Consider the following 21,156-nt stretch of genomic DNA (forward strand, 5'->3'; position numbering starts at 1 on the left):
TGCCCAACTCCTTACTGAGTAATCATCTTCCTTTCGGTTGGGTGGGATGTCGAAATTCGGGTAGCAATGATCTGGTAGATCGAGTTCATCATCTGGTGGGTCTCTGTCGATCGATGATCCGTAGTTGTTGTCGATCTCATCTGACTTGCAAGTGTCGATCGATGACGTTAAAGTACTGTCGATCGATCCTGAGTACTCTGTCTCGTACTCGACTTCACAATGACAAACTGCGATGATACCAGTATCATCTTCCTTTACCACTGATTTGGCTGGTGGTTTGCCAAGCTTGACAGGGTCGTAGTGGATCTCTGGATCTATCATAGTCAAGCACATCCTGTTGGTGTTCATGTCACATATGGCTCCTACTGTAACCATAAATGCTCTTCCAAGTAGGAGGGAAGAGTTCCAATTTATCTTGATGTCGAGGACATGAAAATCCACAGGGACGATAGCATCACCAATATGTACCTATAGGTCTTTGATGAAGCCTCCAGAGTTTCTCTGAGAGTAATTCACGAAAGTAAAGATCTCTGGTGAAAGCTCTACTTGCAGGCCCAGATGGTGTGCCATGACCTTTGGTAAGATGCTGACTGATGAACCAGTGTCACATAGTGCATGAGGAAATTCAATCCTGTGTACCACACAGGGTATTGCAAACTTCCCAGGATCACTCTTCTTTGGCAAAGTTATTCTTTTCCTCATATCTTCTCTGACATTGTCAAACCTTCTCCTAATGTCTGTTTCAGTCTCCCTTGTTTCTCTGAAGAACATCCACAATCTCTTTGTGAAATAAACCTCCTCAAAAGGTTTCTCTGGTGGGATTCCGATAACTCTCTTAGTGAAACCATCAATCTCCTTTTCATTTGCTTCCCTCTTAAGGTTCTTAGGAATCTTCTCATTTCTACTCCTTAACCTTCTTCCTTCAGTTTCCTCTGATGTAGGTGTAGTGTTTGAAGGGTTACCAGTGATTTCGGTAGGGTTAGCTTGTGGTTTCGGTGTGGGTCTGAGTGCATTGATTCGGTTACTGTCTATCGATGGTAGTTGCACTCGGTATGTGAGAGGTGCATGTCGATCGATAGGTGGAGAATAGGGTCAATCGATACAGTTCTCGTCTTTGTGTCGATCGATGAGTGGCTCGTCTCGTCGGTCGATATCTTCGTAGGTGTGGGTGGGTGGGTATGGATGAGAAGCCGTGAATTCAGCATGTGTCAATATCCTAACCGCGTTGCAATCTGCAAGCGTATCTGGAAAAGACATCGTAGATGTCGATCGATGTGGACTAGTTAGTGTCGATCGACACCATTGTGATCCACCGAGACTTAGTGAACTTTCCACTTCAAAATCTCCTTCTTGTGTGGGAACCGAAATTCGCACTGTCAATTTTAGTTAAGTTAAAACGTAGGAAAACTAAGTTGACCTAGTTTTCCCCGAGGATCCCGGCTATCTGTTGGGCCACGCACGACAAAGTTAATATGAGACTAGTTTGGGAATAAATGCGTAAAATAAAGAGAGCAAAAAGAAAGAATCTTATTTCCGAATCTGCGGAGAGCGTTGGACAACAGGTCAAAGGGATCGCTTTTGAGACCTCGTCGGGAGATGGCACGCCGCCGATATACGATCCTGGCTTTACCTCATGGAATCAGGATGTTCCTCCCCCGGGTGACTTCTTTGATGAACTCCCTCCGGCGTTTTCCCGTGACGAGTCTTTGGACAACGAGGAGAGGGACAAGGTGACCGCGGAGGGTGCTCGCTTGGTCAACGAGGTTTGTTTTTTGAAACTTGAGTAAACCCCTTTTCTTTTTATTTGACCTCGGCTTTTTTGCAGGCCGTGAGAGTGTGGAATGCATCGATCGATGGGAGTTTCCGTACTGCCCAGCTGGCCCGTTTCAAAGCGGAGGAAGTGGAAAGGGAATTTGCTAAGTATCGGTTGGAGGTGGAGGAGCAAAATGCCGGCAAGCCAAGGTCCAGGCTCGAGCCCTCGTTCGCGCGGAAAGGAGCGGACGGAGAAGAGCTGCCGCCGAGCTGAACCGAAGGGCCGAAATTTTTTCTACCGAGTTCGAAGCGTACAAAGAGGCTCATGACTTTGTAGGCGATTTTCGCGAGTGTCGTGGTTCGGTCGGTACTCTTCACAAGATGCAGCGTGTGGACTTCTCTCTTTCCGGCGAACTTGCCACGATGGACGGCTCGATGAGAATTTGCGCTAACGCTGAATCCTTTGTTCCTCCGATCGAAGGGAGAATTCGAGAGTTGTGGAATCCTATTCAAGTCTCGGAGGATACAGTGGATGTAGGCGCAGGTTCGAACGCAGGCGACGGTGGTGAAGAGGTTGACCAGCCCGACTCCTCGTTTGGAATATCTTTAACCGATTGTTATGCATTCGATTATAATTTGTGATAGGCCAAGTGTGGCTATTTGTATGTATGTGTTGCGACCCTTAGGAGGTCGCGTGATTTTGTGTTTCTCGGGATTGGCCGTTGGTGGCTTTTGAATCCCTGTTATGAATGCTTTTTTATGAATTATGCGTTTTGATTTATACTTTGGTCAAGTGTAGAGGGTCTGTATACGTGTAGTCACTTCGTATTCAATCTCTTTTTTTGTCGCTAGATCCGTAGGTTGCTTTATAGCGAACGTTAGGTTTGTAAGCGATAAGAGGCAAATTTTGGAATCTCGTATTCTGGATACTTATGCCTATGAGATGTCTTAGATACCAGCAAGGCCGGGTTTAGGGCAAGACCTAGGTCTACTTTCGGACTGAAGCTATGCGATGACAAATCGGCTTTCGTTTTGCCTGTTTGCGATTTCGACCTGACTCGTATCGTTTTAGAATCTGCGAAGTGCTTATCGGCTTATATGATTCGTTTGGATACGAGTCGAGCTACTTTCTTTACGAAGAGCTAACCAAAATTTGGATTTTTGGTATAGCGCGCTGTGGGATCCTTGTCGGATGCAAGAGGACTTCGTTAGAAGCCAGACAACGAATTTGATTGAGTGAAACGTTTCTGTGTTTTTCCGTCGGGTCCAATCGACGGAAATGAATTTTATAGTCGCGGACAGACTGTTTGATAGAGTTTTTTAGAGTCGCGATGGACTGTTTGAAGGAGAATGGAGAATCAAGACTTTTCGAGAACTAACGACGTCTCGCGTTCCTCAAAGATATGATTTTCGTTTTCCGTAATGTTTATGCGTTGAGTAAGCATTTGAATCAAAAAACTTTATAAGGTAGAGTACATGTGAAAAGTATTTTTGCGGGAGTACAAGGATGTTTGTTCCCATCCCCCCCCCTTTTTGGTGAGGGGGATAGCTGAACTCGTCGGGTTGCGACGAGCTGCCTACGTACCTCTTGCGAGGATCAAGCCATCTCGTAGTTCTGTTTCTGTCGCGGTTGCTACTACTCCACGATTTCCGGTGCCTTGACTGTTTCGGCTAAGTCGGCGGTCGCGTTGGGAGTTAGGTCATCCGTTTTCTCGGCGATGGACTCGAGGATTTTCCCGCTGTCCTGAGTCGTGGCCTGTTCGGACAAATCCGAGTTGTTTTTTGCTGAGTTCTCGGAGATACTCAGGTTATTCTTGGTTCGCTTCGGGTTAGCTACTGGGGCGTTCCGATTGCTGCGAAGTTTATGTTCGGCTAGGAAGCAGAGTCGCGACTATTTTTTGGCTTCCCCAGATTACCGCCGTTCCAGTTGGTGTTGGAAACTTGACGCCGAGGTGGTAAGTGGACGGGACTGCCTTCATGGCGTTTATCCAAGGAGTTCCCATTATGGCGTTATAGATAGCCGGGTTATCCACTACCGCGAATTCGACGATCTTTGTGACTTCTTTAGCCATGACCGGGAGTCTGATTTTTCCGAGGGTCATGGACGTGACGCCCGAGAATCCAGTCAATGGTCTTGGTTCTGGGATGACTTCTCCGAGGCGTATGTTCATCCTCTGCAGAGTGTCGCGGAACATGATATTGACCGTGCTTCCTGTGTCGATGAGGATGCGGCCGACTTTGAGATCCTGAATCACCAGGTCGATGACCAGAGGATCGTAGTGGGGTTTATCGAGTCCGGTCGTATCCTGTTCCTCGAAGGTGATTGCGTGATTGGGAACGTCGTCCTCTGGACACCATCCGGGGCTTGTCTCGGCCTTCCGTCCGTAGGCTTTGATTGACGAAACGGAGTCCTGGTAAAAATGCGATCCTCCGATGACCATGTTGATCCTTTGGTGGTTGTTGTTGTTTCCTTCGCCGTCTTGTCTCCGTTCGCGTTTTTCGCCCGATTGAGTTCCAGGAGCGTTATTCTCGGGATTGGCTCCGTCGGTCTTTGGCGGACAGTCAGAATCTAGGATCAGGTCTTTCATGCTCTTGACCGTTGCTAGTTTGCCGTCAAGCAGCTTCATAATGAGTCTAGCGCCGAGGACTTTGCAGTTGGCGGTGGAGTGACCTCTCGTTTGATGGAACTCGCAGCTGGAATTGTCCTTGTACGAGTTCCGCGTCCAAGTGTTTCCGGTGGTCCTTCCTTGTTCGGAATTGATGGCGTAGTTATGCTCGCCTTGGACGTCTTCCCCTTCGTGATGGACGTACTTGTCGTTACGAGAGGTTTTCTTCTTGCCGGATGCTTTCGGCGGTCCATGCTTTTGCGCTAGGATTTTCATCTCTTCTTCCATGATGATGAAATCCGTTGCCTTGTGGAGAGTGTCCTGGATGGTGCGTGGCCTTTCCAGAGAAATCCACTTTCGGAATTTCGATTTGTACCAGAGGTTTTTCCTCAGGGCGTCGATGGCGACTCTGTCGCTGAGGCCTGTGACCCTGGACATCACGAGTTTGAACCTCCTTATGTAGTCGCGGAGCGGTTCGTCTTCCTTTTGAATTAGACTCCAAAGGTCTACGACGGAAGTTTCCATGTCCATGAACATGGAGAATTGCTTCAGAAAAGCCGAAGCAAGCTGGCGGAAACTTCCGATGGAGTTTCTTTTCAAGTGTGAGAACCACTCGAGCGCAGCACCTCTGAGGTTCTCGACGAATAGGAGACAGCAGCCGACGTCCTTTTCCCGCTCCAGAAGTTTAGACCTTGCCATCGCAATCTGGAAAGACTGCAGATGTGCCTTTGGATCTGTGGTTCCATCGTAGGTGGGAAGCTTTATTTTCCCAGAATCTGAGACTCGTGCGTCCGTGATTCGAGAGGTGAACGGAGTTTTTCTTGATTCCTCGAGGAGCAGGTCGATCTCGGGGGCAGTGCTGGTCGCGTGGTGAATCTGCGATTTTACCGCTTTCACCTCGGCTGCAGTTTGGCGAAGTACTCGCGCAAATCGTGGATTTCGTTGGCGCCGTTCGCGCTCCTTTGTCTACGTTGGCTGCGATAGGCCCGAGTCTGGTCCTCAGCCAACCTTTCTTGCTCTGACCAGTAGAGGTCTTCTTCCTCTTCTGCCATGGGTTTTTCGAAGGCTGCCGCCAGTCGAGCTGACTGACTTCGAGTCCTTCTGTGGTGGAGGTCGGCGTCTTCGTCGGACGGGTCCGATTGATCGCTGATATCCAAATTGATTCTTTCGACGTCGTCTCCTTCGTTGTCCCTTGCGGGAGGTGGAAGGTTGCCCGTCGTTTTCTTCTGCCCCGTCGGAGTGGTATCGTCAGGGACGAGTTCCGGGGATTTCTCGGGGCATCTTTTTCTTGGTCTCCGGAAGTTCCGAAGTCGAGCCTCCTGACACGCCTCACCTTGGTGGATCCGCGCGGGAGTTTGCTTTTCGCTTTTAAGGTATTGACCTGTTTAGCGAGTGAAGCCATTAGTTTCTCTTGTTCTTCCGACCGTTTCTGGCGGTGGCGAACAGTTCTTTCACCTGGTCCAGCATCGCGGTGTTTGCCTCGGCAGTGACCGTCGATACGTTTCCGTCAGGAGTCTTCTCAGCGTTGACATCGACGGCTGGTCCGTCGTGTGTTTGCTTGTCTTTTTCCACGTTAACAGTCATGCTTAACTGGGCGTGCGTAGTTGCGAGAAAGATAAATCCGTGAACCCCCCTCCTTCTAGCGCCAAACTGTGGGAACCGAAATTCGCATTGTCGATTTTAGTTAAGTTAAAACGTAGGAAAACTAAGTTGACCTAGTTTTCCTCGAGGATCCCGGCTATCTGCTGGGCCACGCACGACAAAGTTAATACGAGACTAGTTTGGGAATAAATGCGTAAAATAAAGAGAGCAAAAGAAAGAATCTTATTTCCGAATCTGCGGAGAGCGTTGGACAACAGGTCGAGATCTCGGCCGCAAGAGCTGTCGATCGTCGCTAGTCTCAAAACCTAGATCTAACCTAGTTGAGTCGCAGCTCGCTAAAAAGGAAATAAACGCCTAAGTTCTAAGTTGCTCTGGAGTGGTTTCTTTCTTCTGATTTCGGATCCCCTTCCTCTGCTCCTAGCTTTGCTTATATACTCCCATATGACGGTCTATCCTTGATGGGCTGAGTCCGCCGCGGGCTGGACTTTTTCCATTTTCGTCGGCTTTCGCGTTTATCGGAAAGTTGACATTTATCTTTTCGGAAAGTTGACATTTATCTTTTCGGAAGTTTAACATTTATCTTGTCATGCGAAGATAATTGTAAACCGTCGTATCTATCCTTTTAGAAAATCGTAAACGGGTTGTTCGATCGGGTTTGGTCCCTTTCGGGCCGTCTTCCGGTCTTCCGCTGTTTTCTACGATTTTCTTTGAAAGAATGCTCCTACTTGGATGTCGAGTCTTTCGGAAGATCTTCGATCCATTGCTGAGGCACATGGTGTTTTAAGATAACTATCACCGTTTTATACGAAATCTTCCTGTCCGTTGACGTCTTACGGGTTCTTTGGAATCTTGGAGCAGGAAAAGGATTTTTGTTTGCGGGATCTCGGAAAGTCGCAAAACACGGATTTCTGGCGACCCGGAGGCCTAGAACTTACGCACGAAGACTAGCCGTTCGATGACCCGAGCCAGCACGGGGCTAGCCGCCCGGCGGCCACGGCCAGCACGGGCGCTAGCCGCCGGCGGCCACGGCCAGCACGGGGCTAGCCGCCCGGCGGCCACGGCCAGCACGGGCGCTAGCCGCGCGCGGCCACGGCCAGCACGGGGCTAGCTGCCCGGCGGCCACGGCCAGCACGGGCGCTAGCCGCCGGCGGCCACGGCTAGCACGGGGCTAGCCGCCCGCGGCCACGGCCAGCACGGGCGCTAGCCGCCGGCGGCCACGGCCAGCACGGGCGCTAGCCGCCGGCGGCCACGGGCAGCACGGGGCTAGCCGCCCGGCGGCCATGGCCAGCACGGGCGCTAGCCACCGCGGCCACGGCCAGCACGGGGCTAGCCGCCCGGCGACCACGGCCACGTCCGGAGTTGGCTGCTCGGTTCCTTCGGCGTGTGCCTGTTTTTTGCGTTTTTAGTTTTCCGTAAGTTTTTCCTTGTGTAGAAAATGTTTCTAGCAGTTGATTTCGAGATGATTAATCTCGAACTTAATATTTTCCCGAGGTTCTCGATTAACAATTAGTCTCTCGAGTTGCTCTAACATTTTTCATGTTTTTCCGAGACTTTCGGACATCGATTTCGTCTTGACCGATTTTGACCCCAACATCTTGTAGCTTCTCCTGTTTCACCACTTGCCAGAAATCATCATCTATGATAGCATTGACGTGGTGTTTCCTATTTCCTTCCCCTACTTCCTTAGAAGTTCCAATCCTCCTGATAGAGTTTTCAGTCTGGACAATCTGTTTCTCAAGTTTCTTAACTTGAGTGCAGATGGTGTCTATCCTCGTGGTCAGATTGTTGAAGACATAATCAATCTTCCCATTGAAGTCTACTGTAAGCTTCTGCTGTCCTTCCAGAACTCTATCAATCATGGCATCAAACTTACTCTCCTGGGTGGGTGGCGGTGGGTTTGGTAAGCTCAGTTGCCGTAGTTCCTTGTGTTAGTGAAGGGTTTCTGATACTGTGAACTCTGGTTGTAGTTACTCTTCTGACCACTGCCAAAAAAGTTTATGTTTCCACTCTGGTTTCCATATCTCTGAAATCCAGTACCTCCAATGTAGTTCACATCTTCCTCTGTATCATCCTCTCTAGCCTCTCCTTCCTCATCTGAGCAGACTGGCTGCCCCAGAAATGCGTGTAAAGCATCTATCTTGGCTCTGACTTCATTCATCTGGTCTTCTCCGATGGCTGCAACCGATTTCTTCTTGTCAGAGTCAGTGTTCTTGGTGCTGCTGCTGTTGGCTAGGTTCTCAATAAGTCTCACAGCCTCTATTGGATTCCTAGTGTTGAAGTTCCTCTCACTAGCAGTATCAAGAGACATCTGATACCTTAAGGCGATACCTCTGTAGAAAATTGCTTAACAACTGCACATTATTGAATCCATGGTGTGGACAGTCTCGCTGGAAGAAATTGAATCTGATCCACGCGTCTTTAAAAGTCTCACTAGGCTTTTGCGCGAAAGTGGCGATTTTGCTTCTTAAGTCTTCAGCGCGTGCCTCATCAAAGAAATTACGCAGGAAGGCGTTTTTGATGTCGGCTCAGGATGTCAGTGATCCTGTAGGTAGCTGCTTGAGCCAGTGCGAAGCTTCTCCAATCAGTGAGTATTTGAAGAGCTTGCAGAGTAGGTAGTCCTCGGGGACTCCATCCATACGAATAGCAGCGATAAGATCCTCGAACCTCTCCAGATGGTCCATAGGATGCTCGTGTGATTGCCCAGAATAAGGTATCTGAGACACGAGAGAGTAGTACTGAGGCTTGAGCTCGAAGTTCGGCTTCTGAATCTCTGGAAATCGGATAGCTGATCTGTTGGTGTAGTACTCGTCTGGACGGTTATAGTCTGCCAACGATCGTGTTTGAGCTTCTTCTGTAGCCTCAGCTTCAGGTTCAGGGATTATGTTTCCCTGTGCATCTAGCTTATGTCCTGTCGCATTACGCAGATGACCATCTTGGTCATACAGGTTTCCATTCTCGCCCTGCGTGAGAATGACAATCGCGACCATGCTTCGCGGAGTAGTGTCGATCGATATACGGTTAGAAGTATCGAACGATGTGGATCAGCGAACGGTATCGGTCGACGGTGTTGTCTGAGTGTCGGTCGACTGTTGAACGTGAGTATCAGTCGACGGTAATGCTGTTCTGTCGATCGATGCGGAGCGTAGGTCTTTGCGGATTGAACGTTCCAAGTGTGCAGGATCCTCTGAGAATAATAGTTGATTTCCCCTGTTGCTTCTGGTACTGCTGGGCATGTACCTGAAAAGTCAAGAAAAATTTAAATAAGAAAGGGGGTTAAAGAAAAACCTAAGATTAATAAGATTAAATCTAATGGCGATCAAAGCTCCCCGGCAACGGCGCCAAATTTGATAGTGCTCAAATTACACAGTAGAGCTTACTCTCTCAAATAAGAGGTACAACTGTAGTACTTAGGGATCGAATCACGAGGAGCTAGGGAACCAATTAAATAAAATCTACTAATCAATCCTAGGTAAGGTTGGTTTATATGATAGAAATGAAAATAACAATTCCTAAAATGAGCAAGGCAATTGCTCTAACTAACAATATGATTGGTTGTTTAAATGGGATAAAGAGTGCTAGACATAGGGTTTCTATTCAGGAATGGAGATTATAATCTCTATAAATGCTTTAACAAGTTGCTTGCATGATACTATAGATCTCAGCCGCTTAACATATGTGAAGTGTCACTGGTTAAAATATCAAGATCTCTGGCCACACCTTTCGCATGATGACACAGAAAAAGAGTCGGTCGATATCCTTTTGAGATATCGAGCGATACACCTTTCGCGGTACCGATCGATTTACCAGTAGGGTATCGATCGACGGCTTCTAGATCTGCCTAGGCGCGAACCGAATATGACCGCGAGGTCTCAAGGAGGAACTGTCGTTCTTCTCAACGGGAAACAGGCATCGCTCAAATGGATAATTCAAGATAATCTAAGATCCTAGTGATTTATGTTCTAGTTAGCTACTCTAAAACAAGCATAGGGTACAATCCAATTGATGAGTATCACAACTTAGCAATTACAGCTTGGGGCTAATCCCACAAACCTATTTAAACCCTAGATCTAACAAGTAGACTACTCAGACATAGCTAAACAATTCATAACAATAGATAGATGAAAGAATTGCATAGATAGAATAAAGTAGAAATACAAAAGGAGATGAGAAATCTCTCCAATCTCTCTCAAACAAATAAAACTCTAGTCTCTCTCTCACACTCTCTGCTTTGAGGGTTGTTAAAAGCTTCAAGCTTCAAAGGTTGTTCAAAACTTGCCGTAAAAAAACACTTAGCAGGAGTATTTTAAGCATTTCCATTAGGTTAAAAACTCGTCAGGGCAATCTCGTAATTTGGTGAAGTCTTGGTGAAGTAGTCGGCTAAACCATTTCGTCCTCGATATCGATCGACAACACTAAATGTGTATCGATCGATTATAATCTTCTAGTACGCGGATCTTCTCAGCTACATCGATCGACAACTCAGGATGAGTATCGATCGATTATAATCGCAATGTTGACTTCCGACTTAGTCTTGAATGGTCAACTCGGGTGTATCATCTCTTGCACTCCAAAATGCTCCGAAAAACATCACTTTCTCACAAAATGCTCCTGAACCTGAAAACATACCTATTAGGCTAGAAAACAGATTAAATATATAATAAAATACTAGTATACCATGGTTAAAAACGGGTAAAATCCATGGTATATCAGCTTCCAAGGTTTCATTGCTGAAGCTTCTCTTGTCCTCTGCTCCACTAAGATGTTGATATCATCTGCAATGTACTTCATGTTTGTTTTCAGCCATGTAATCTTGTCATTGAGTGGGTGGTAGACACTATCATGTTTGCACTTGAAATCATTCATTGAATCGTATTGAATGGTGTAGATTGCATTCAGCTTCTCATCCAACTCTGCTCTGCTGTAAGGATCCGGATCTGAAGGTGTGGCTTTAGTGAACTTCTCTCGATGCTCTGGTAGGCATAGGAATGATGGCTCACATAGCGAAGCTCTTTGCAAGATGTCTCTGATGTGGAAGGTGAATACTGGAATGACTTTTCCTGTAAGACTTCGTGGATGTCCATACATATCTCTGTGTACACCATAGTTATCCTTCTCTTCTTTGTACTCGGGAGGAACCTTATGGATCAATGCGGAGGTGTCGCCGTCGATCGATTCTGCATCTCCTAGATGATATAGGTATTTGAAGTATGGTTCTCTCCTGCAGGCTATTGCATAGTCTGCGTCAGCTATCATCTTCTGATGCTCTGGGTCGTCATGTTGCTTGAAGAATAAGTTGTCTAGTCCATTGGCCATGGCAAGAATGTCTGCGATGTCTTTTTTGGATACTTGTAGGATGCGGCCATCCATAGCTCTTGCATTGCCTTCTGGGTCCCTGATATTCGTGTTCACGCACACCAATTAACCTAATGTGCACACTACCACAATCGAATGGTATGTCGATGTAGCACTTTAGGATCGAATCCACAGAGACCAACGATTACACTTTATTTCTATGGGATCAAAATCAAGCTAAGACAAATATGGGGGTTTGATTTAAGTAGTGACTTGCAAGTAAAGTAAATGATTGCAAAGAGTAAATTCAAATTAGAGAGAAGCCAGCCTAGGGTTACTTCATCGGGTGCTAATACTTGGGAGCTGAACAATTATTCAAGTGCTAATAAGAACAGTCTAGAACTCGGATCACTCAAGTAGAACAGTCCACTGTCGTGGTACTGCTCCCTATGCTGATCGATCTCACCGTCTAACTGTCGTTGAGGTGAGAAGCGATCGCAAGCAATAGAGATCAGGTCCGATAGGTTCACAAAACACCCTAATATCTACTTTCGCTGATTAGGGATGCAATGCTCATTCAAAACAGATATAGCAACCTATTACACGGTTAATGAACAGGTTAAACCTATGATCTAACATTAAGCGGCCAGTTTAATGCAAGCAATAAGAACAGTTATGAATGAAGACAATCAAATGATTCACTTATCTATGTTTAGCTCACGAAATTAACACCCTAGAACCCTAGACAAGCTAGCCGACTACTCAGCCATGACACAAGAGATCAAAGACATGGATACTGAATAATACATCATAAAAATAACAGAAACAAAGAGAGGGTTCAGGATAATCTTCTCTTTGGAGAGAGAGATGGAGCCTTCTCCTTTTACAATAAGCAAATCCAATAATCTAAAAGTCTCCAATGGTTTCTTGTGTCTATAATAACGTAGAATGATAATGAAAAACATAAAAATATGATATATCAAAGCCACAGGCGGCTGGGAGAGAAAAAGAGGATAATTAGGGCAAATCCCGAGATGTTGTATTTTCCTTATTCGTCGGGAACAACCACGGGATCACACCGTCTGCTTGTTCTTCTTGATCGGGAACAGTCATCAGACTGTTCTACGTGAAAATCACCAAACTGCACTGATTTCTACCTCTTTTGCTCCAACAGGTCCATCTCCCATCCAGTGCAACTCCATACATGTAATGACTTGAAAAGGACTAGAAAGACTCGATAAAGACTTGAAAACCAATTAGAAAACATATATACAATGATGTATAAAACACCATATATCAATTCCCCCAGACTTAGATCCTTGTTTGTCCTCGAACAAGGCCAAGTATCAAGAACAGGGAGAAAGGTTTGAAAGTGTGGGAACTCTCCTATTCTCAGCAACCATACCTTAACCACAAATCTCTGAACCATACAAGCAGTAAACTAGGACAACACACCCTTACCAGAACCCCACTGACTGTTGTTCGAAAATCGGCTCCATACTCTACATCTCAAACCTGAAAAAGCAACACTATCGAGACAGAACTCCCTACATACATTTAAGAGCAGCGTGAGCTTCTCATCACAGGCACTATTCAGGGTAGACGGGCTAGGTGTGGAACAGGCTAATTTTATGGTGGAGCTAAAGAGTGTTTAGGGGCTACCAACTTTTCGTAGTGGATGCAGGATATCGCGCAAAATAGCCGTGAGAGGACGGCTCCATTGATGTCCACAGCTCCTTACTCATTTTTCTATCTCAGGAGCGACTGTTCTTTTCGTTCGGGAACAATCATCAGACTGCTCCGCTCGTCTGTCTGCTCCTCGTCCCTTCATATTGATACCCACTCTTCTGCTCGACCTTTCCAGTGGCTCATGTATCCTGAATTCTTCTCCTTCTCCATCACCATATGCTAAATAAAATGAAAGATAGACTTTTTTTTTTTCCTTTTTTTTACAAGTACAAAAAGAGATGGTGAGGTGACGAAGAAGGAGGTAACATGTGATGTCAAGGATGCCACTGGTGGTTTTGATTCAAATCATTCTGGTTCTCCACCCATGTTCTTGCGCAGCTCATTGGTTATAGAGCGGTTGCTCCCTTAATCTGCTTGTTCTCCTTCTGACTGAATCTGGGCAGCAGTAACGAGTAAGAGGCTGCGTCGATCCTTTCCTCTCCGACCTTTTTGCACATATCTGCACATATAACACTGAAAAATAAATCCATGAAGGTGGAATAAAGGCTAAGGCGCAGGGTGGGAACTAGCTAAAGATGAGCTAGCCACTCAGGAACAACAAGATGGATATAAAGGATAAGAAGTCATGAGTGTAGTTCACGTTTCCCTGATCTAGTGCCCATAACAAGAAGAATTTCAGTCAATATTAGGTTCAAGTTAGGTGGAGTTAAGTCTACCCAGTGTAACCTGATCGGCTGAGAACTTCTGGAGAATCAAGTGAGATATGTTAGGGTGTTCCAGGTCCACATGTGTGTCTTTCGCCACTGCTAAGGTCACTGAATAAGATAACTAAAGCACGAAGTGGTTAGTGATCAACACAGAATAAGGTCCTAATTCCCACAAAATTTTGACTGACTCAAGATAAAAACAAAAGAAAGAAACGAGTTAGTAAACGACGAAGACCCTCCCCCAGACTTACTTCACAACGTCTCGGTGTGAAAATAAATCAGAGAGAAGGTGAAAACAGGAATATACATTTTTTTTGGTCGAGATACTTACCTGGAGTGGGTGCTCCGAAAAATTCTGGGTGTCCTGTCGCCAGATTTTCACCTGGGCGGTTGTTCTTGGCTCCTGCAGAACAGGGAGCTCCGTTTCTGCAACCCAGAAATTTTCGAAGTATCTCGAATTTTTCTGCTTTTTGACCTGAAACTCAATAAACTAAAACGAAAATAAGCAAACAAAAACAAAACCAAATTATATTTACACTTAACAGTGGGTTGCCTCCCACCAAGCGCATGGTTAAAGTCACTAGCTTGACTTGGTGACAGGGATCAGTCGGGTTGAGCATGAGGGCTTGTTCCAAAACAAGCTCCACAATCAGACATGTTCAGCTTCGAAACTCTGCTCAACAACCCTTTCACAGCAGCTTCTCCTTTCTCTTTCAGCTCATCAGTGAGAATAACTCTGACTTTAGAGAAAAGTTTAGAGGTACCCTTGCATTTTACCTCATACTCAATGGATTTCTCATCACACCAGTGAGGTGTCAAAGTCATAGTAGGATCTCCCTTGACCCTTTTCTTCTGGACTTTCTCTTTCACCCTTGCATTCCCACTGAGTTTCTTGGTATCAGAGTGAGGATCTCCATCCAGAACTTCCTTGAACCCACTGTTTTTACCAAGCTCCTTCCTTGAAACAACCTTCAGCTTTTCTCCACTGAACACTGAGATGCAAGAGGCGTGTAGTTTCTGAAATCTGGTGGGAACAGCCTGATAGAAGATATTCTTGTTGATGTGGGAGAAGGAGACTCTCTTATTAGGCATATCAACGATTGCTCCCACTGTAGCCATAAATGTCTTTCTTAAGATCAAAGGCATCTCATGATCCTTGTTTATCTCAACAACCTGAAATTCAGTATGGAGAACACAGTCCCCAACTTGGACAGGAAGGTTGCGAATGGTGCCATAAGGAACTGCTCTGGAAGAGTTTGCAAAAGTCAGAGTCACCTGAGAAGGCTCAACCTCAGTAATGCCCAACTTGTCTACAATCGCTTTTGAGACAAGATTCACACAAGATCCGGGGTCACAAAGAGCTTCCTTAAATTCTACTCCAGCATTGGAACATGGAAAAACAAACTTCCTAGGATCATCAACCTTAGGCAATACCTTCAGTGATTGTGTTAATGCCTCAGTAAAGAGAGCCTTAGTTTCCTCTCTAGTCTCTCCACTGTTCTTGAAGAACATGTGCAATGGCCGAATCTCCCAAGCTTGTTCAAATGAGATCTTTTGAGGAAGCCTTCTTACCATCTTCCTAAACCCAGCCAACTGCTCTGTACTAATGGGATCCATCAGATGTCGAGGTGGAATAGGATAGGGAACCTTAGGAACATAGACTCGCACTGGTGGAATATCAGTAGATCCGTCGGGAGCGGGAGCAGTCGCGGGAGCAGTCACTCTAGAGCTAGCAGACTGCTCTGTTCTCTGTTCTGCGCCCAGAACACTCTCAGCAAACAGTTGTTCCGCTTGTTTTTCCTCAGATTTCTCACGCCTCTGCTCGGTTGCATTACAGTGCTCAATCCTAGGATTCATCACACTCTTTCCACGAATGATCTCTTGCTGCCTTTTAACAGTTTTAGCAGTTTGAGCAAGCTGAACATCAATCCTCTTAATGTGGTTGCTCACAGTATCATATTTTGAATTCAGCTCAGTGAACATGCTGTCCATCCTGGTGGTTATGTCTGCGGTAACCTGATTCAGTGCCTTGACCTGAAGCTGCTGGCCCTGGAGCATCTGCTGCATCATAATGTTCAGATTTTTCAGATCATCTGGCGGACTGTTCCCTGCAGTTGGATTACTCGCGGCTAGAACAGCTTGCTGATTGCTCTGCGGGGTGGTGTTCTGATACCCAGATCCTTGTTCCTGGTTGTTCTGCAGTAGCTGATCGACCTTAGCTGTTAGCTCATCAATTTTCTGGGTGTGTACACTATTCCCTTTCTTGGAGCGGTTGCTCTCCTGGTTCTCATTGGCTGAGCTAGCTGCCATGTTCTCAATCAGCTTGAGCGCTCCATCAGTGGTCTGAGTCATGAAGTCTCCATTGCTCGAAGAGTTTAGAGCACCTTGGTATTTCCAGTCCACTCCATCATAGAAAATGCACATGAGGTAATCATCATCAAACCCATGGTGAGGGCATTCTCTCTGGTAGTCATTGAAGCGCTCCCATGCGTCACAAAAAGGCTCATCATGGAGTTGTCTGAATGAGGTGATCTTGTTCCTCAATGCAGCTGTTCTCGCCTTAGAGTAGAAATGGTTGAGGAATGCTGATCGGACCTGTTCCCATGAAGTGAGAGAGTCGGTAGGGAGAGAGTTCAACCACCGTGCAGCTTTTCCATCAAGAGAGAATGGGAATAGCATGCACTTGATGTAGTCTGATGGCACACCATTCGCACGAGTGAAACTGCAGACTTTTTCGAAATTCTTAATATGTTCCATTGGAATTTTTGCAGAGAGACCAGAGAACACTTTTCTCTGCACCAGATCAATCAGAGCAGGCTTGATCTCGAAGTCCTGCCGGTGCAGAGTGGAGGAACAATGGCAGAGCACGTAGTAGGAATGTTCCGCGGAAGGTTTCTCTCCCCGATTGGAACAGTCTGCGCTGCTTGTTCCTGCCGCGCGAGATCAGCCTGTTCCTGCTGCGCGAGAGCAGCCTGTTGAGCAGCATTCTGTTGAGCTTGGATGGTCTGCTGCATCTGAAGCATCTGCTGTTGCATCAGTTGCATTGCTGCAGCGAGATCATCCTGTTGGCCGTGATCACCCATGGTGGTGTTGGTTGGCCTTGATTGTTGTATGTTCTGTTTTTCTAAACCTTGCGATCTCCTGCAACAAAGAGAAAAAAGCAAGTTAGAGGTCTTAGACTAAATAAATAACCGAAAAATAAAGGTAAAAAGATGGTCACCGGCAACGGCGCCAAAACTTGATACACAAAAAATGAATCCTTGCTACTGCCAAGTTAACAGTTGCAATTGTAGTATTTGAGATTCAAATCCAGAGGACCAGTCTACACTCTAGTTCTATGAGTTCCGAAATCAAGCTAAGAAGAAGATAATAATTTGGTTGAAAGAGAAGATAGTTAACAAGCAAAATAAACACGAGATTGATTCAATTAAACAAGAGCTAGCCTAGGGTATTTCTTTGGGTGTTGAATTGGAGCCAAACAATTATTCAAGCGCGATGAAGTGATTTCTAGAACTCGGATCACTCAGCTGGAACACTCCACTGTCGTGGCAGTGATCGCTTTGCAGATCGATCTCACCACCTAACTGTCGTTGGGATGAAGATCGATTGCAAGCTTTAGAGAACAGGTCCGATCAGTTCACTTACCATCCTAATATCTACTTTCGCTGATTAGGGATACCAAGCTCATTCAATACATGTCAAGTTATCTCCTAAGCGGTTAACTAGGTGATGAACTAGTGATCTAACATCAAGTGATCAGGTTAATGAAAGCAGTAAGAACAGTATGAATGAAGAACAGTTTAGAATCGCTTATCTATGTTTAGCTCATGTCTCAAGACCCTAAAAACCCTAGGCGAGCAAGGCTACTACTCGATCATGATGCAGATAAACAAAGACATAAATCCTGAATAAAATTGCATAAGAACAGAGTATGAAACAATAGGGTTCAGATGATCTTCTCTATGAGAGGATGGATTCTTCTCCCTTACAAGTTGCAGATCGCAAATCGCAGTGTTCTCTTGTAAAAACTAGCCTAAGTCAATAATAAAAAGATAGATGGCGTTTTTATATGGAGGCGCTAATCAGAAGAAAAGAGATTAGAACAACAGGGCTTTAATTCCCAAAATAGGAGTTTCCATATTCGTCGAGAACAATCTCTGGATCACTCCGTCTGCTTGTTCCGCTTGAGAGAGAACAGTCTCGGGACTGTTCTACTTGAGTGTTCTCCGCAGGATTTCTCCAAAAGGACATCTTTTCATCATGCACATTCTCTTATCTCTTCTACTGACTCCAGACCTGTAAAAGGTCAAAAAGGACTAGACTGACACGAATTAGTGACTTGAAACAATTGAAAACATATATACAATGATGTGAAAAACACCATATATCAGTCCCTGAAAATACCAAACTCATCAGGTGTTAGATATCCATGATCTAACTTATCAGCATTATGAAAATCGAATGGTAAGGGTTGAGTATCGACCGATACAAAGGATTGCTCATTGAACGGTTTCGTGTTGTGTAGCTGATGGGGAAGGATCCAAATTTGAGATTGCCATTTTTGAGATTTCCAATTTTCTCAATGTCGGCATGACTCGTATCCGATGCTCTGTTTGGCATATCGATCGATTATGCTTCATTCTGTCCTCGTCTTGGACTGGTGTCGATCGATGCTGGACGGTGTTGCGTCGATCGATTCTGGTAGTAAGGTTCCATGTGATGGAGATCCATCTCTAGTGAGAACTCTTTGTTGATCTGTAGCTGGTTCTCCCTTGCGGTTCTCATTGAATTCTTCCACATGTTGGGAATGTGTAGTAGCTTCTAGGGCAAAGACTGGATAGCAGTGTGCTGGCCAATCATCTCGCGTCTCTGAAACTATCGTATCGATCGATGCATAGTAGCTGGTGTCGATCGATTTCCCTTTGTCTGATTTATAGATCGGATTGAGACTGGTGCCTTCCTCGTAGGCTGCCGAATACGGTCTTGCTGGAATGAATGGGTGGAAAACATATCGGGTGGGTTCTTCAACTCTGTGAAGGAAAGAGTACTCAATCTCTCTTTCTTTCCAAAAATCTTTATCATACTCATAATCCCTTGTATCCACTGGAGGGTGGTATACGTCATGGTTGTATGTATATGGTATGTTTCTGTTGTAGTCCTCATCATACAAGACTCTGCGGAGGAATGAGTATTCCATATCTCTTTCCCTTATGTAATCCTCATCATACTCTTCAGCATGTGTCTCAACTGCGTATATAGGCTGGTAGTAGTCTGATTCCCAACTCCCATCTAAGTAGTCACCTGGAAAGTGATCAACTTCGTACATAGGTGTACTATCAATCAATGGGGAGTGAAAACTGTTGCATGAATCGATCGATGTCTCTGTGTGAGTGTCGATTGATTCCGAGTACTCTTTCTCGTACTCGACAGCACAGTAGCATGTTGCTACAAGTTTTTCTTCATCTAGAGGATTTTTGCAGGAAGTCTGGGGCTTGATAACTTTGATTGGATCATAGTGAATCTTTGGATTGATCAGTGTCAAACACATCTGGCTTGTTTGCAAATTGCAAACGGCTCCAACAGTAGCTGAGAATGCTCTTCCAAGTAGTAGAGAAGAATTCCAATTTAACTTGATGTCTAGGACATGGAAGTTAATTGGGATTAGGGCATTACCAATATGTACCTCAAGGTCTCTGATGATTCCTAATGAGTTCATCCTGGAACAATCCACAAAGTAGAATGATTTCTTGAAAGGTTGTACCTTCAGACCTAGGTGGTCTGACATAACATTTGGTAGGATGTTGGCTGATGCTCATGTATCACATAGTGCATGTGAGAATTCAATGCCTTGTATTAGGCATGAGATAATAAACTCTCTAGGGTCACTCTTCTTCTTCTTCTTCTTCTTCTTCTTCAATGTGATCTTCTTCTTCATTTCATCTCTGATCTGATTGAACATCTTCTCAATATCAGCCTCTGGTACTCTTGTCTCTCTGAAGAACATCCACAATCTGTGTGTGAAGTATGCTTCTTCAAAGGGTCTCTCTGCTGGGATCCTTAGAACTCTCTTCTTGAAGTTTTTCAACTCCTTTGCATTAGCCTCTCTTTTATATTGCTTAGGAAACTTCTCTTTCTTTTTCCTTAAGGTTCTCTTCGCAATTTCCTTTTCTATCTCCATAGGCTCTGATGTATCCTCAACCTCTTCTGGTGGGTTCTGTGTAGGTTTGGGTCGGGATCTGAGTGCATTGAGTAGTGCTACATATATTTTTGGTAGCTGCACTCAGGGTTTAGTTGGTGCACATCGATCGATATCGTGTTGATCATGTCGATCTATGGGGGTATCAGTATGTCGAACGATTTCTTCCTTTTCGGATCGATCAGCGAAAGGGTGGAGTGGGTTAGGGTGTCTCGCTGCAAACTATGCATGTGTCATAATCCAGACTGGTTTGCTCGTAGCCGTGGACCTCGTGGACACTGTCGATCGATGTGGTATCTCAAACATCGATCGATAGTCATCTTCCCATGTCGATCGATGACTATCTTCTGGCGTCGGTCGATGCCTGTCGATATTCATGGAGTCCTCGACTTCAAATTCTCCCTTTTGAAGATTTTCATGCTCATCAACTTGCCAGAAATGATCCACTATGATGGCATTGATGTGGTGTCTTATGAGATCGTCCCCTCTCCCTTTTATCAAGGCTTCTTGTCTTCTAATAGCTTCTGCTGTCTGAATCACCTATGTCTCCAACTTCTTCACATGAGTGTTCAAGGTTTAAAACTTTGCATTCAGGTTATTGTATGCAGCATACTACAAGAAAAATGGCTTTTATTAGCGGACGAAAAACGCTATCTATCGATACGATAGCGGTTTATGAAGCGCTGTATCATCGCCCGTCATAATAGGTCAAGCACTTTAGATAGCGGTTTTTGTGATGCTATCTTTTGTTCCGCTACGATAGCGCTTTTCTATCTGCAATTAAATATTCTTTAATAGCGTATAATTTTTGTTATTATTTCTCTTATAAATAATTAAAAGAAAAAAAAAAACATAATTAAATTTTAAAATCGTTTATATAATTTTTTTATTAAATAAAATAATTTATAATTAAACTGGTTTACCATAAAAATATGAATTACAAATTAAAAATATTAAACCAAATAAACCTAAAACCTAAACAAAGATTAAACCTAATTACTATCTAAACCTATCCCCCAGCCGTACATCCACCTTCGCCGTCTTCTTCATCTTCTGACCATCCAGCCATGATTAACTAAACCTAAATCTAAATCTAATCGACTCTTCAGCCACAATCTCCATCTTCACAAAGCTTCAACCACCGTCCATGAACCACCAACAGACCACCGACTTTTGCACCACTGCCGCACCACGCTTAACCGGAGATGCAGATGCCGCTCTGTCACATCTCCATCTCAGATCTGTAAAAAAACAAAACCAATTAGAGGAGAAGTTATAAAGATGAGAGAGAGAGAGAGAGAGAGAGAGAGAG

At 45.1% G+C, this 21,156-nt stretch overlaps 1 non-coding gene across 1 annotated transcript; it reads left to right on the plus strand.

Annotated features, from left to right (window-relative positions):
- Positions 1-16,088: 16,088 nt before the first annotated feature.
- On the plus strand, positions 16,089-16,195 carry LOC130510239 (small nucleolar RNA R71). Its single transcript, XR_008943919.1, has one exon. It is a non-coding gene; the product is annotated as a small nucleolar RNA R71 (small nucleolar RNA).
- The last annotated feature ends 4,961 nt before the right edge of the window (positions 16,196-21,156 follow it).

This window comes from Raphanus sativus, chromosome 3, assembly GCF_000801105.2.
Source record: "Raphanus sativus cultivar WK10039 chromosome 3, ASM80110v3, whole genome shotgun sequence".
Lineage (NCBI taxonomy): Eukaryota > Viridiplantae > Streptophyta > Magnoliopsida > Brassicales > Brassicaceae > Raphanus > Raphanus sativus.